Source organism: Melitaea cinxia, chromosome 5 (assembly GCF_905220565.1).
Source record: "Melitaea cinxia chromosome 5, ilMelCinx1.1, whole genome shotgun sequence".
NCBI lineage: Eukaryota > Metazoa > Arthropoda > Insecta > Lepidoptera > Nymphalidae > Melitaea > Melitaea cinxia.
This window is the reverse complement of record NC_059398.1, coordinates 5,871,975-5,886,138: the sequence shown is the minus strand read 5'-3', so window position 1 is coordinate 5,886,138 and position 14,164 is coordinate 5,871,975. Positions and strand designations below refer to the sequence as shown.

General features: G+C 30.8%; 1 long non-coding RNA gene across 1 annotated transcript; it reads right to left on the bottom strand.

Annotated features, from left to right (window-relative positions):
- Positions 1–8,643: 8,643 nt before the first annotated feature.
- On the bottom strand, positions 8,644–12,696 carry LOC123653988. Its single transcript, XR_006743170.1, has 2 exons — positions 12,587–12,696; positions 8,644–9,059 (listed from the first exon to the last, which is right to left on the bottom strand). It is a non-coding gene; the product is annotated as an uncharacterized LOC123653988 (long non-coding RNA).
- Between the last annotated feature and the right edge of the window lie 1,468 nt (positions 12,697–14,164).

Sequence of the window (14,164 nt, the reverse complement as noted above, 5' to 3'; positions counted from 1 at the left end):
CGTTTTCTAACTAAAATGTAGAAACAATTTTAAATTTATTGCTATTCAATAAAGTTCATATTAAATTACTAGCTCTCACTGTTGTCTAAGCAATGTAGGTGTGTTCCTAACGTCAAAGAGTCAATTTGCCCTTTATTATCGCTGCACAAAGTTCAAATTCAATCATATCTATTATAATTGTGTTTGCTCGCAAACGAAAAAAAACCGACTTCAATTACATCGAAGAGTAATACAACGTAGATCGGCGAAAAAATAGTCAAGTAACTACGCGTTATCAAAGATTACTTAAAAAGTAGTTATCAGATCTCGATAAAATGTATATGTGACTACATGATAAACATCAGCTTTCGATTAAATTAAAAATTATCAAAATCGGTACACCCAGTAAAAAGTTATTGCGGATTTTCGAGAATTTCCCTCGATTTCTCTGGGATCTCATCATCAGATCCTAGTTTCCTTATCATGGTACCAAACTAGGGATATCCCCTTTCCACCAAAAAAAGAATTATCAAAATCGGTACATCCAGTAGAAAGTTACGCGGTATAAATACAACGTAGGTCGACGAAAAAAGCGTCAAGTAATAACGCATTATTAGATATAACTCGAAAAGTAGTTGTTAGATCTCAAATAAATTTAAATGGGACCAATTGACACACACCACCTTTCGATTAAAAAAAATTGTCGAAATCGGTCCACCCTGTCAAAAGTTCTGATGTAACTAACATACAAAAAAAAATACAGTCGAATTGAGAACCTCCTCCTTTTTTGGACGTCGGTTAAAAACAGTGTGCGTGTTCGCGTTGGAGGATCTAATGTCCCGTTCCGAAACTCAACAAAATTGATAATATCGCGTACCCGACCAAATTGAATAGTCAAAAAATGTAAGATGTCTTGATCGTTAGTACTGATTTTTATTTTGGTTGGCTTCGCGATATTATTTCTTTTGTTTTAGTTTCGGCACGTGACATAAAATGCATCAGTTTTCAGTCATTACATATGTCAAATAAATCGCGTTAAAAAAGAGTTTTATTATCATTAATTATTAATTTAATATCACGACACTATCGGGCCAAATCGGCGCGATCGGGCACGATGCGTCGTGCGTTCTGTGACGTAGACTTGCGCCACTTTTAAATACAATTATGTCAGTTAATAACCCGTCTATTTCTATTTTATGTCATTGAGGCACACAAATTTTAAATATTTGTTACCTTTAGGTTTCCACTGTCCCTTAAGATTATCTTCCAATCAGGTTTGAACCCTAAGTTCGCCTCTTAGTTTGAAGCCCATTTAGCAGATATCCCAGTCGGGGTTTTTTAGTGGGTCACAGAAAGGTGGCCAAAGTTCGTGGAAGCAAAGATACTTTGGTCACCCGAGCTGGACCACACACACCGCCTATCATCAGGTGGTTCTGTTCAATAGAATTTTTTGCGCCGACTATAAAATAGGTACGAACAAAAAACTGCTACATTCCAAATCTTTTTGACAGAACGAAGTCTGTCGGGTCCGCTAGTACATAATATGTGAGTTAGACGTTAACATTAATTGTTATATCATACCTTAACAAAGTCCACGACAAATATTATTTTATTACCCCTCAATACGCTTCATAATATGTGTCTTCATTGTTATCTATTTTGAAAAAACAATGATTTTTCTATTGTATAAAGGAGGGATGTATTCTTTTTGATTTTCTAAAAAGATATACATATTGTCACTAAAATAACGGTAATAATATGTATAGAAAGGCGTTCATTAATATCCCATGACGGAGGAATACTTCACAGTGAACAAAAGGGTTTTTACCAATGGTTGTTTTTTAACAGAATGGCTCTTTTAAAGTTATATACAATACTTCGGAAAAATCTGCTATAGATTTGTTTTGCGTTTAATAAAAGACATTTGATTGTGTTGAACACAAAATCTATATTACATAAATGTATGTGTCGCATGATAACATAAGAAGCTTTGATATTGCTTGATGGTTAAAAATATACACAATAATTGAACAAGTTTCAATGAACGAAACAAAGTCTTCTGGATATGTGCTAAAACTGGGTATTCGTTAGGGAAAGATTCTAGGTTCTCTTCTTATGAAATTTATAAATAAGTTTCCATTGTACGTAAAACGTACTAAGCTAGACAGAAAAAAATGGATTACGACGACATGAATTTAAACTGCCTAAAAACTCTAAAATAGTTCTGGTACATTTCTTGATATTTATGTATAAATCTATTAATATTTGTGGCTTTTTGTATGATTATGGTGGTAATGGCAACACAGGCTTATGGCTCACACAAGCCTGTGTTGTGTGAGCCATAAGCCTGTTTTTGTGTTGTGTAAATAATTTATAAATATATAGCGACTATATATCTGTTCATATTTTTTACTCGATAAGTAATCACCAACATATCATAAACTAAAACCTTCTCCGTAACAGGCTGCATCCTATGGTATAAGTATTATTCCGGTCGACTTAGTAGTTTTTGCAGTACAACCGAAAAAAACGGCTCTCCTTTTATTAGTATAGAAGATATATCAAATAATTGATATTTTACAAAACATTTATGAGAAACTGTATAGTAATTGAAAAGGTCTGAAACTCTTTTTGATAAATCATTTAGAAAGTAGTAACAAAAATAAAGAGGCTTGTGACGGTGACTTAAAACAAGTTTTTTGTTTTCATTTCTGTAGCTTGACTCGCTAAGCAAGCTTCTAAAACAGGGCTACATTTTTTCTTCATGCTCTTCGTCAGTAAAAACAACAGCGTTGCTGTTTCTTGCCTTATTCTGTAAACAAATAATTTTTTGTTAATTTAAATCCACAGTGTTTAATTTCTATATAATTAACTCTTTGACAAATTAAAATTTGTAAAACTTTTGCGATTGAAGTCAAAAGCAAATTTGTCCGTATTAAATTGTTCACTTTTACATTGACGTTTGCATGTGACTAACTACGGAACTAATGGGATTCTTCTGTTCTTACTGTTTCCTTAGTTATTTCTTGTAATGCTTCCTCTTCAGGTGCTTCTATTTCTGGTGCTTCTTCCTCTGGCACTTCTGTTTCTAGTGCTTCTGTTGGCTGACTTTCTTCACATTCGTCAGAATAGTAAATAGCGTTGCAATTAGTTTCTGCTTGCTGTAAATACATAATTATCTTATTATTAAATTTTCACTATTTCACCATATTTGCAGTAGGTATTTATTTGGAACAACGTCAACAACAACATAAACAGGCAATGGTGACATCAACGACGACCAAGAAGCATGACGAAATAGCCAATCCGAACATTTTGACTATGATCATTTAATATAGATCTGATATCCTTTTGAGAGTGCGAGCAATGAAGTCTCGACTTGCCAACATTTTACATAAAAATATTTTGATGGGATAAATATTGTTCAGCGGTTTAACAAACACAATTTATTGATGTTTTTACCCGACTGCAAGGGAAGGGTTATTACTAATTTTATTATTACTACCGATTGCTTCGAATGTTTGTCTACACTTATATTAAAAAAAGGAATCAGTTGGGTTATTTGTGTGTATATTCGGATGTAGGTATATTCGAATCTAGGTATATTCGGATCAGAAGAAGTTTATAGAGTTTAATAAATTTTGTCCTTATAATTTTTGGTTAAAATAGAAAACTTTTGACAAAATTACCTGTAATACTAATACATAGCCTAAAAATATTACATAGAAACTTACAAGTTGTCTACGTTTTCTTTTAGCTTCCTCCTTCAACTTATCAACCTCTTCTGGATAAATCACACGATTATTGTAGTCTGCCATATCTGTAACGTAATAATTATTTATAAGTAAATAATCTACACAGCTGCTCTGGTATAGTGGTACATTAAGGCATAAGGTTAAAACAATTTAGGACCCTTTTTTTACTATATTTATGGTTTCTTTTTTAATATGCTACAACTACCAAACTGCTCGCAGAGCTCGCTCTCGATCACGCTTCACGGAACAGTCGTGCGAAAAATAATCTTTCCCTTAGGTCCTTGTCTAAGTTATTCTAGTAATACGAACTAATCTCCTAATTTACCATACATTACAAAATATAATTGCAATCATATCATATATAATTGTAATCAAAAGTCAAAAAATCAATTTTCATGTTCTATAATTTCTATTTCCGATAAGACATAAAAATATTTAAGATATATTGAGAAGCAAAAATTTAATAGAAATTTGAAATAATCATTTATTTATTTATTTTTAATCAATACCTAAACGGGTCTTATAATAAATGTTAAAATACCATTTTTTACAAATCTTCTCAGTAAAAAACAAAATTTGAATAATTATTTCTTAAAATGTTACGAAACTCATGTTGTTAATCTAATTTATCCTTTTTTATAATGCCTGACGACTTTAGCGAAAACAACCTAACTTAAATCGGAAATTTACTCTGTTTCTTATAAATACGTACTCGTATATGTAAATAGTACCTACCTAATTAAAATTCATATTGTAGGTTTGGTTTACAATTAGAAAATATAACTAAAATTATAATTGTACAAATATACTAACAAATATATCTAAACTCTTGTAGATTCTATTTTTTTTAGTATTTCTTGACAAAAGTATATTTTCTCTAAATTAGATTACAAGTTATATGACATTAAGAAGCATTAAAAAGTTACAAACTATTCACCGAAACTACCTATCGCATTTTATCCTTATAAAGCTAGTCCCGCTTCTTTCTGGAAATCATACGAGTAAAAAAGCAATATAGGAAATCTAACTATCGTCAACGATGTTATTTAAGCTTTTTTTTTTGGAAACACTCTAACTTTGCTGAAGATCATGACATGATCAAATGCATAGTTTACGAGTCTATAAAGGACACACAGACAAACATTCATATATATACATATATTCCACTGCTGGACATAGGCCTCCACAAGTTCGCACCAAAAATGGCGAGAACTCAAGTGTGTTGCCCATAGTCACCACGCTAGGCAGGCGGGTTGGTGACCGAAGGGCTGGCTTTGTCGCACCGATGACGCTGCTGCCCGTCTTATATAGAAATAATAAATAAATATCTACACAATACACACATAGTCGTCTGTTTCTAAAGGAAGCAACTTAATGCTTGTGTTATAGGTAACAGCCGGCTGGTATAGCAACATTTTTTTTCAATAATCATATTTATAAATAATACATATATAAATAAACATTTATATTACACCCAGACTCGGGGTGGGAATCGAACCCACAACCCTCGGAGCAGAAAGCAGGGTCACTACAAACGCTACCTTAACTAATTACGTAAGACCTTAATCAACTATACCTATCTTTAGTTGAATGGAATCCGAGTAACACAAAGAATTACTACTCACTTGTTTTAAATAAACGATTTACAATCTGCAAACACAACGTTGCACTACGAAGCCGGTTAATCAACTTATGACTGTCGGATGGTACTTAAGTTGATAAACCAGACACAATTATAGATACTAAAATATATATAGAAGGATAAAAAGTAATATAAATCAAATCAGTGGGTACTATTTACTTGTTTATGAACATTCATTTATGTAATATTTTTGCCATTTATCTATTAAGTAAATAATTTCAAACTTAACTATGTAATCTTACTTGAAGAGATTTGAATAGTAATGTGATATTATGCATAAATAATTTAAAAGTTGTCAATCAATTAAAGTAATGACCACCATGCTAATCCGAAAAAAGCTTATTATGAATAACAGATATCATTAAGAACAATAAACAACTAAGAGTACTACATACATCGTAAGCTATTATTTATGTGAGTCGTATAACTATATAAAAATACCTACATTATTAGCAAAATGAGATAGATGTCTGCAAACTTTTTTTAAAAACAAAGTTTTTGTTTATACGACTAGGCTGTTAAACAAGTGGACGACCCAGATGATGGCAAGCTCGTTGCCGAAACTACCTCTGACCCTCCCCAGGAGCTCTGGCCACCTTATTCACCACAGGAACATACGAGTAACACTAATTGAGAGTAGTGTTATTTATTTCTTTCTTTATTTATCGATTTACCAGCAGTTACTACACTAAAATATTCATTACGTAATGGAACATATATTATGCTTGGTTTCAGTGAACAACTCATGTAGGTAAACACCGTATTATGCGTATAATTAAACACAATTCAGTAGATAGTCATTAGATCAGTTATCCAAGTAGCGATTAAACAAATGCTACAAAACTTACAAGAAGTACATCGCTTAAAAGCACAGCGTCTAGCAAATGGTAAATCGATAGTAGATTGTCTTCTAAGATGTTGAAATTTTATGCCAATAATACTTAGCCGACGAGTTAGTACCCAAAACTGATCTTTGCAAAGGAGGGTTTTTTTTTTATTACATTAGGTCGGCAAACAAGCGTACGGCTCACCTGATGGTAAACGATTACCGTAGCTTATAGACGTCTGCAATACTAGAAGCATCGCAAGCGCGTTGCCGACCTAATCCCCAATCCCCCCCCCCCCTTTGGAGCTCTGGTCACCTTACTCACCAACAGGAACACAATACTGCTTGAAAACAGTATTATTTAGCTGTAATCTTCTGTAAAGTTGAGGTACTACGCCAGTCGGACTGCTCCATATTTTGAGCAGGAAATCCCTCCTGTGCCCTACCTCAATGGCATCAGTTGCAGGATGCAGGAACATAATCGGTTTTCTATGATGTTTGCGAGGGGTATTGAAATTAAATTTTGACGGTAGTTCAGGGCATCAATATTTTTGTATAATAATTTAAAAAAAAAAATATTTTTACAAAATTAAACAAAATCATATATGTATTTTGTGTATCTACTTCATCTTAACAAGTCTGCCACATTGGATTTAGAGACAAGTCACTTTATTTTTCGAGTATACTCTCAATGAGCCCTTTCATTTGAAACCACTATTGTAAGAAAGCATTACAAACTTAGTCCACCATCTTTGAAAGTTAAATATGGCGGATATGGTATTAATAGAAACGACACTCTATTCTTCCAGTTATTTTCAGCAAACTCTTTAATTTGATATCCATATTATAGGAGTGCTTATAAAATAATTAGTCCGTCGTCTTTAAAAGTCTGCCATATTGGATTTAGAGTCATGTCTCCATATTGGATTTAGAGTAATGTCTACTATATATGTCGAGTTACTCTTAGCAATCCCTTTTATTTGATACCCATATTGTGGGAATGTATTAAAAATTAACTAGTCCCCCATCTTGGATGTACCGCCATGCTGGATTTAGAATTACGTCAAACAGCTTACTATGCAATGTCATCCAAAGTAAACGAGTAAACAAAATTTTTGCTCAAAATTGTGTTGCAAGATTTTGGTGGAATCTTGTTAGAAATAAACATATACCATATGTACCTAACATACTTACATACACTGCAAGTTAAATAAAAGCTCTTAATAATAATATATACAATAAATTTTTAATTATGGTCACAGTTTTTTATTTTGTACTTTAAATTTTAATACAGTCATACCACGGTCGTAGCTAGGGGAAGAGGGCATTGCCCCACAATATTCAATATAGAGGGCATTGTGGGGCAATGCCCTACCTTGAAATCACAATGCCCTACCTTAAAAATACCAAAAACTAAGATCAATTATTATGATTAAATTTTTTGATCATAGTTTGAGTCAAAAAAAACTGTAGCAAAGGGTATCTAAACTTTTCCGAACATACCACAGTTTGTGACATTCATTTCATATTATAATAATTCTTTGTTCTGTGTATAGATGGCATTAGAAGCGCCATCACATGAAGCGATTTTCAACTTTAACTTCAATCAATAGGCCTCAAAGGCTGGGTCGCAAGAGAATGGCTTTATTGGTATTTCTGGCCTTTGAAAAAAAAAATAACAAAATAAGTTGATCTGAACGAAGTTCTTCGCATTTTTAATAACATATCGAATCGTAGAATTCAGCTGGCTGTTTTAAATATTTTTATTATTATGTTAATTATTATAATAAGTTTGCAGAAACAATATGATCTAAAGGGTATTTTTGGTCATATCTAATTACTCGTTGATACTCTTTTTCAATCTTACGTAGATCGTCGTTGGTAAAGCGCCGGGTCGGAGAACGTCCCACAGTGAGTTTGTCAACACATGGTCTCCACTCTAGAACACTCCTGCTAAGATCGGGATGGCGCGAGCTTGGGGAGACCTATGTCTAGCGATAGACTACGATTGACTGAAGTATGTGAATGAGTGAAGGTTTCTTAAGAATTTTTTAAAAATATTTTTAAAATCTTGTACGGAGAAAAGTAAAACAGGTAGTTCTACATTCAACAGAAAAAGGAAAATCGTGAATTTACTTGCAAGGTTAAACGAGCATCTTAGAATATATTTGAGCATTTCTTCACCTGAATAAGTTGAAAGAGACGGCGCAGTACTCGTATATTATTTATGCTGTCTCACGCGTACTTGAATAGTGTCAGGTTACATGTTATGTGTTACATGACTGTGTTACATGACTGTGTTACATACACACCCTGACGTTTTAATGCAAAACTATGAATAAAAGTAATGGTAAACGTTCAAAATATTATCAGTTTAGTATGTAGAAAACAATATTTAAAAAGTAGTACTAGAAATTAAAAAGGTCACAAAAAAAACTAAATACAGTACAAGTAAGTTTACTTAAACAAAACACATAAAAAAACAGGTAAACAAATAATACTGCTATGTGATAATTTACAATAAAATTCTTAAACAAGGCAATGCATCAAACATAAAATGCTAGAAAGTCTTAAGAATAAGATGTTTCGAAACCTTATGACTAAATTTAAATAATCCTTATTGATAGATTTCCTTAAATTTCAAAATATGTCGCGACAAATGCCGTCAGCGCCACGCTGTTGACCTGGCGGACAGTTGCCTGGAACTGTGATCATATTTCTTAACTGAATTTCGCTTTTCTCAGGCGGTTGCTCTATACCATTGGTTTCCGTGGCTTGCGTTTCTTCCGCAACCTTCTCTTTGGTCTGTTCCACTTCATCGGGAAAAACAACGCGTTCATTTTCATTAGCCATTATTCTGTAATACTAACAAAGTTATTTTTTATGATAAATTTTATTAAATGAATTACAATAATGTTCAACGTGATGATATTATTTATTTAGTGAGGTAAGGCACAGCACGAAATATCCAACTTAAAATCTGGAGTAGCCCGACTGGGGAAGTAACTCGACTTTACAAAATATCACAGCTAAATAATACTGCTTTCAAGCAGTGTTATGTTCCTGTGGTGAATAAGGTGACCAGAGCTCCTGGGGGGATTGGGGGTAACGTCAGCAATGCGCTTGCTATGCTTTCTGGTTCTGAAAGCGTCTATAAGCTTTTTTAATTGCTTAGCATTAGGTAAGCCGTGCGCTTGTTATACGGTCTATTTATATACAATTATTAAATTTTCCTCGTAAAAATATGTATTTAATTTTAATTAACTACAATATTATAGCAATTAATAAATAATATATTGGTTTTAAAACGTTTAAATTCTATTTTAGGTAACTTTTATAGACATAATATAAACACAACATTCTATTTATATTTATCTACTTTTGCACAATCCCGCACTTTGTTACTAATAATCTCCTTTTACCTGAGGTTGTCTGGAAGAGATTGCTTAAAGCAATAAGACCGCCTTTGCATGCTGTCATTGTAACTACTTTTTTTTTTTAATTTTATTTCTGTACTGTTGTTTTTTTCTTTTTTTTACTACGTAAAAGTGTTTGATTATATTTATGCAAGAAGTGATAAATTAGTAAATAAAAAATAAACACAATTCGAACGAAGTTAATGATAAATGTTAAAAAATTAGGGCCAAATTATATTTAGTGAGCTGAATTTGCAATACATTGATTCTTATGGAAACTGTCAGATCTACTTTAGGGTTATTCTTACTCTCAATATTAAAAAATATTGTTGTTAATAAATAATACTAGATTATATGATTACGTTTACAATTAAAAATATATGTACCAAAGAATACAATTAGCTACCAAAAATATGTTTAATAATGTCATATAGAAACTAACAATATACTAAACAGTAATAGTGATTTTCAATACGTATTTTTTAATTTATATGAGTTAGGTGTAGTCTTTTTTTTCTATTCTATTATTTTAATTGTTTTGGTTTCATTGTGCTTTTATTTATGAACCATCCTGTTTTCCCTATTCTTTTTATGTCTAATAAATTATATTCTACCTATATGTTAGATGTGAGTAAGAAATAAAAATAAAAAGCTTTAAATACAATATGAGTTTTAAATATTTAACCAGTTTGTTCTTATATAGCGCATCCAAATTTATCTTAGTAAAGCAGCCTTGTTTTTTTATAATAATATATGTTTTTTGATATAAAAGTATTTTATAAATAATCACGACAGTAGTATGATTATTTATTTCATTGTTTTTTATTGATTGACCTACATATAATCACTTCAATTGCATTGATATGACGTTCTTACGATAGTGAAATGTTATTAAATCATTTGCAAACATACATTATAATATGTAAAATAATTATAGATTCCAAATATAGTAAATTATAATTATTTTCTTTTAAGACTTTATAGTACACTTGTCAAATTCTATGATTGCTGTCTAAACATTAAAACTTTCTCTTAAAAAGGGGAAATAAAGCTTAAGCGGCAAATAAATTTAAGAAGTAAAATAATTAATTAAGCTGTTCCCTTAAATTAAAATAACGTAATATATCTTATAGAATAAAGATATAAGATTAAGATATAAGAGTTTCTTTTTTTTTTGTAGTTTCAACCTATTGAAACTCTATTTGAAATTGTTTTGTACCAGGCTTGTACAAGCCTAAATGGTTTTCTTTTGCTGCTTGTAATTGTAATTCTGCGCATATTTTTTATTTGATAGATAAAAAAAAAGAACACTCCGGTATTAATATCCGGTCTATAGAACAATTGTCAAATTTTTGTTTTTAATTTTTAAGTTGTATTTAAAATACTTTCAGTATTAGAAATAATTATTTACTGTGTTAATTTTTTGTGTTTGTTTTTATATACATATAAAATATAAATAAATTAGTTACTCGTTTACTACAAAAGTAACGAATGATAGATTACTTATGTAATTTTTTCTTAATGTGCGTCAATTTAAATAGAGTAATGGATCAAGATCGCGTGTAATGATGGCAAAAATTACGCCTTAACAATCGCTTAGGAGACATGACAATGCATGGCGAGTATCCGGTTCAAGTTTTTTATGTTTAGATATATAGAGGCCTTGACCTGATATGATGGTTTGAGAACAGAATATACAGGTAAATGTTGAGTTACAAAAAGGCTGCGAATAACCATAATAACGAAATTGTTGGTATTTATAATATAAGAAATATTTTTTAAACAAATTAAATTGTTGTGTAAATTTGAAACGGTAATTATACTCAGAAAGCGATTTTTTTTTAATTTTATCTAATACCTTTAAAAAGCAATTCTTGTGTGTATATAATCTGAATCACATTAAGTATGCGATATTATTTCGGGGGCGATACATCGATCTAGCTAGAATTCATTTTTAGAAAATGTCGTTTTGTTCGTGTTTTCGGATAATGAAAAACTGCTACAATATTATTAGAATACGAAGGTAAATTTCGCCGTTAATTACAATGTTCAAACTCTCATGTCTCCAAATCGATCATTTTCCCCCTTTTTTTCTAATTGCACTCGTGATTTTTTATTTAAATAACCAGTCATATTTTTTTTATGTCGGTGAGATCGAAAAATATTATTCATATTTTATTAATATGTAATTCGTATTGAAATATGATTTCCAAAAAGCACGATTTACTAAAAAAAAAAAAAAATACCTAGCTAAGCTCTGATTTGATCAATAGCAAGCTATTGAATTAAATTAAGTTGGGTTCATTTAAAAATTTTAAACACCGAATTCGACTAAAAGTATCTCTACTATAATAGTAATATTTAATTTATATTTAGTAAATAAGTATAAAATTCTAAAAACAATACTAAATTGTAAAATTCTTGCTAAATGATAATTACGACATTTACATATTGTTGATTCACGGAAATATTTATTTTTCTATTTGTATAGTTTGAATTAAAACTTATTATAATATAATAAATTTACGCATTATCTTTTCACTTATCAGCCCATTCAGTATTAGCGGTCTAATAAGATTACAGTTTATCAAATATTCGTAAAAAATGTACTGATATGGTTGAAAATGTTATAAATTAACTTGGTACTTATTAAAAAAAGCACTAAATTTAATATTTTCTGGTCTCAAAATATTGTATAGAAGAAATAAAAAAGCCGCAAAAACAAGTAAATAACCAAAACTGATCGACATTGTTATTTTCATATCTTTAAATTTAGAACGATATAAAACAATTATAATGTAATTGTTACTGATGACATCACTGGATAAGGATTTTTTATCAAAAACATATTATTACATAGAATTTTCTGATAACAGGAAAGAGGAATACTAACAATTTAATTTATTTCCTCTTAACAGACTATAAATAATTATTTATTACTAATAAGTACTAACAAAAAGGCACTTACTTGATTTGATATGTAATGTCTTGCCTGAAAACACAACGATACACTTAGCGGATTAATCTACTTATGAACCACTAGCAACGTTTGTCTGTTTATATTCAATATTCTGGCCCGCGATTATCTGAAAAAAAGTATTTACACAGAAGCCTACGTCATTATTAGTCACCGAACACTCCCTCGTACTGTATGTGCCCTGTTTCTTATCACTGAAAAGTATGTTTACATTTATTATTATGTTTTTAAGTAGGCAGTTAAAATATTTAAATTTGTAGTTTGATATAAATATAGAGCAACATTCACTTTAAAAAGAGGCTATTAATTATAAAGATAATTGTAAGCTATACTTTCACTGTAGCTGAGAAAGTGATATCTACAATAGGTCTGTTTTTAGTTTAAATTTAATTTTATTTAGTTTATTTAGTAAGAATAACCACACATTGCTACTCTGAATTTATTTCCGGTCTGGGTGTCTGTCCTTGTGAGTCTCCCCACGCACGTTAAGCTGTCGGTCCCTGTTGATATCAAAGATACCTGATAGCAATCGTTACTTATAGTAGGGAATATATCCGCCAACCCGCGGTGGAGCTGCGTAGTGAATTAAGTTCCTATCCTTCATAAAGAATGAAATCTATGCCCACAGCGGGATGTTACAGGCAGAAGCAAAGTTACTCCAAGAAGAAAAAGTTAATCGTACAAAAACGAATTGTAACGAGTAATGATAGCAAAATGGTTTCTTGAGATTGAGATAGAAACCTATTATTCTAAGTTATAAACAGTATAGAAACACAATTCGTCATTTTCTAAGTATCTACTATCTATCTATATTAGACAATTACGTACGTTGTATAGACATATTGACTTATTTGTGTGTATTTCGCAACTAACATAATGTTATAAAGATAAATACTTCAGTATTCTACACTTCCTTGTAAGCACTTGAAATTTGAATGACAAATATACCTACACATGATATAAAGTGTAATAACATTAAAATTTAAAAAAAAATCTATGAAGTTAACGAATACTAATATTTCGGAATTATGGTTACTACCTAAAAAATCCTGGATTTGCCACCATGTCATTGTAAAAGTTTTACACGGGATATCGCAACTGTGATTAGTGCTTTTGCGATTTGCTTTCCATCTGCTCAGCTGCTCTCTCTAGCGTTCACAAACACAGACGTACTTCAATTAAATTGAATTTTTAAGTTACTGTATTTAAAGACTTTAAGTTCTAGACTAGTAGTTATTGACTATAAGTTCAATATATTATTTTTTGTTAAAATACTCGTATTATATTGAAATAATAATTAATTATATTAAGTTTATATGTATACAAATAAGCCAATAATAATCCTGAATTGAAGACATGATTTATAATTATATAAAATTATTATTATTACTTAATATTAAGTAAGCTAAGGTTTTTTAGAAAAAATAATTACATCGACAGCTGTAGTACAATACATATTATTAGGGATAACTCACAAAATATAACTGAGGTAGGGCACAGCAGGAATTTCCTGCTCAAAATATGGAGCAGCCCGACTGGGGTAGTTCCTCGACCTTACAGAAGATCACA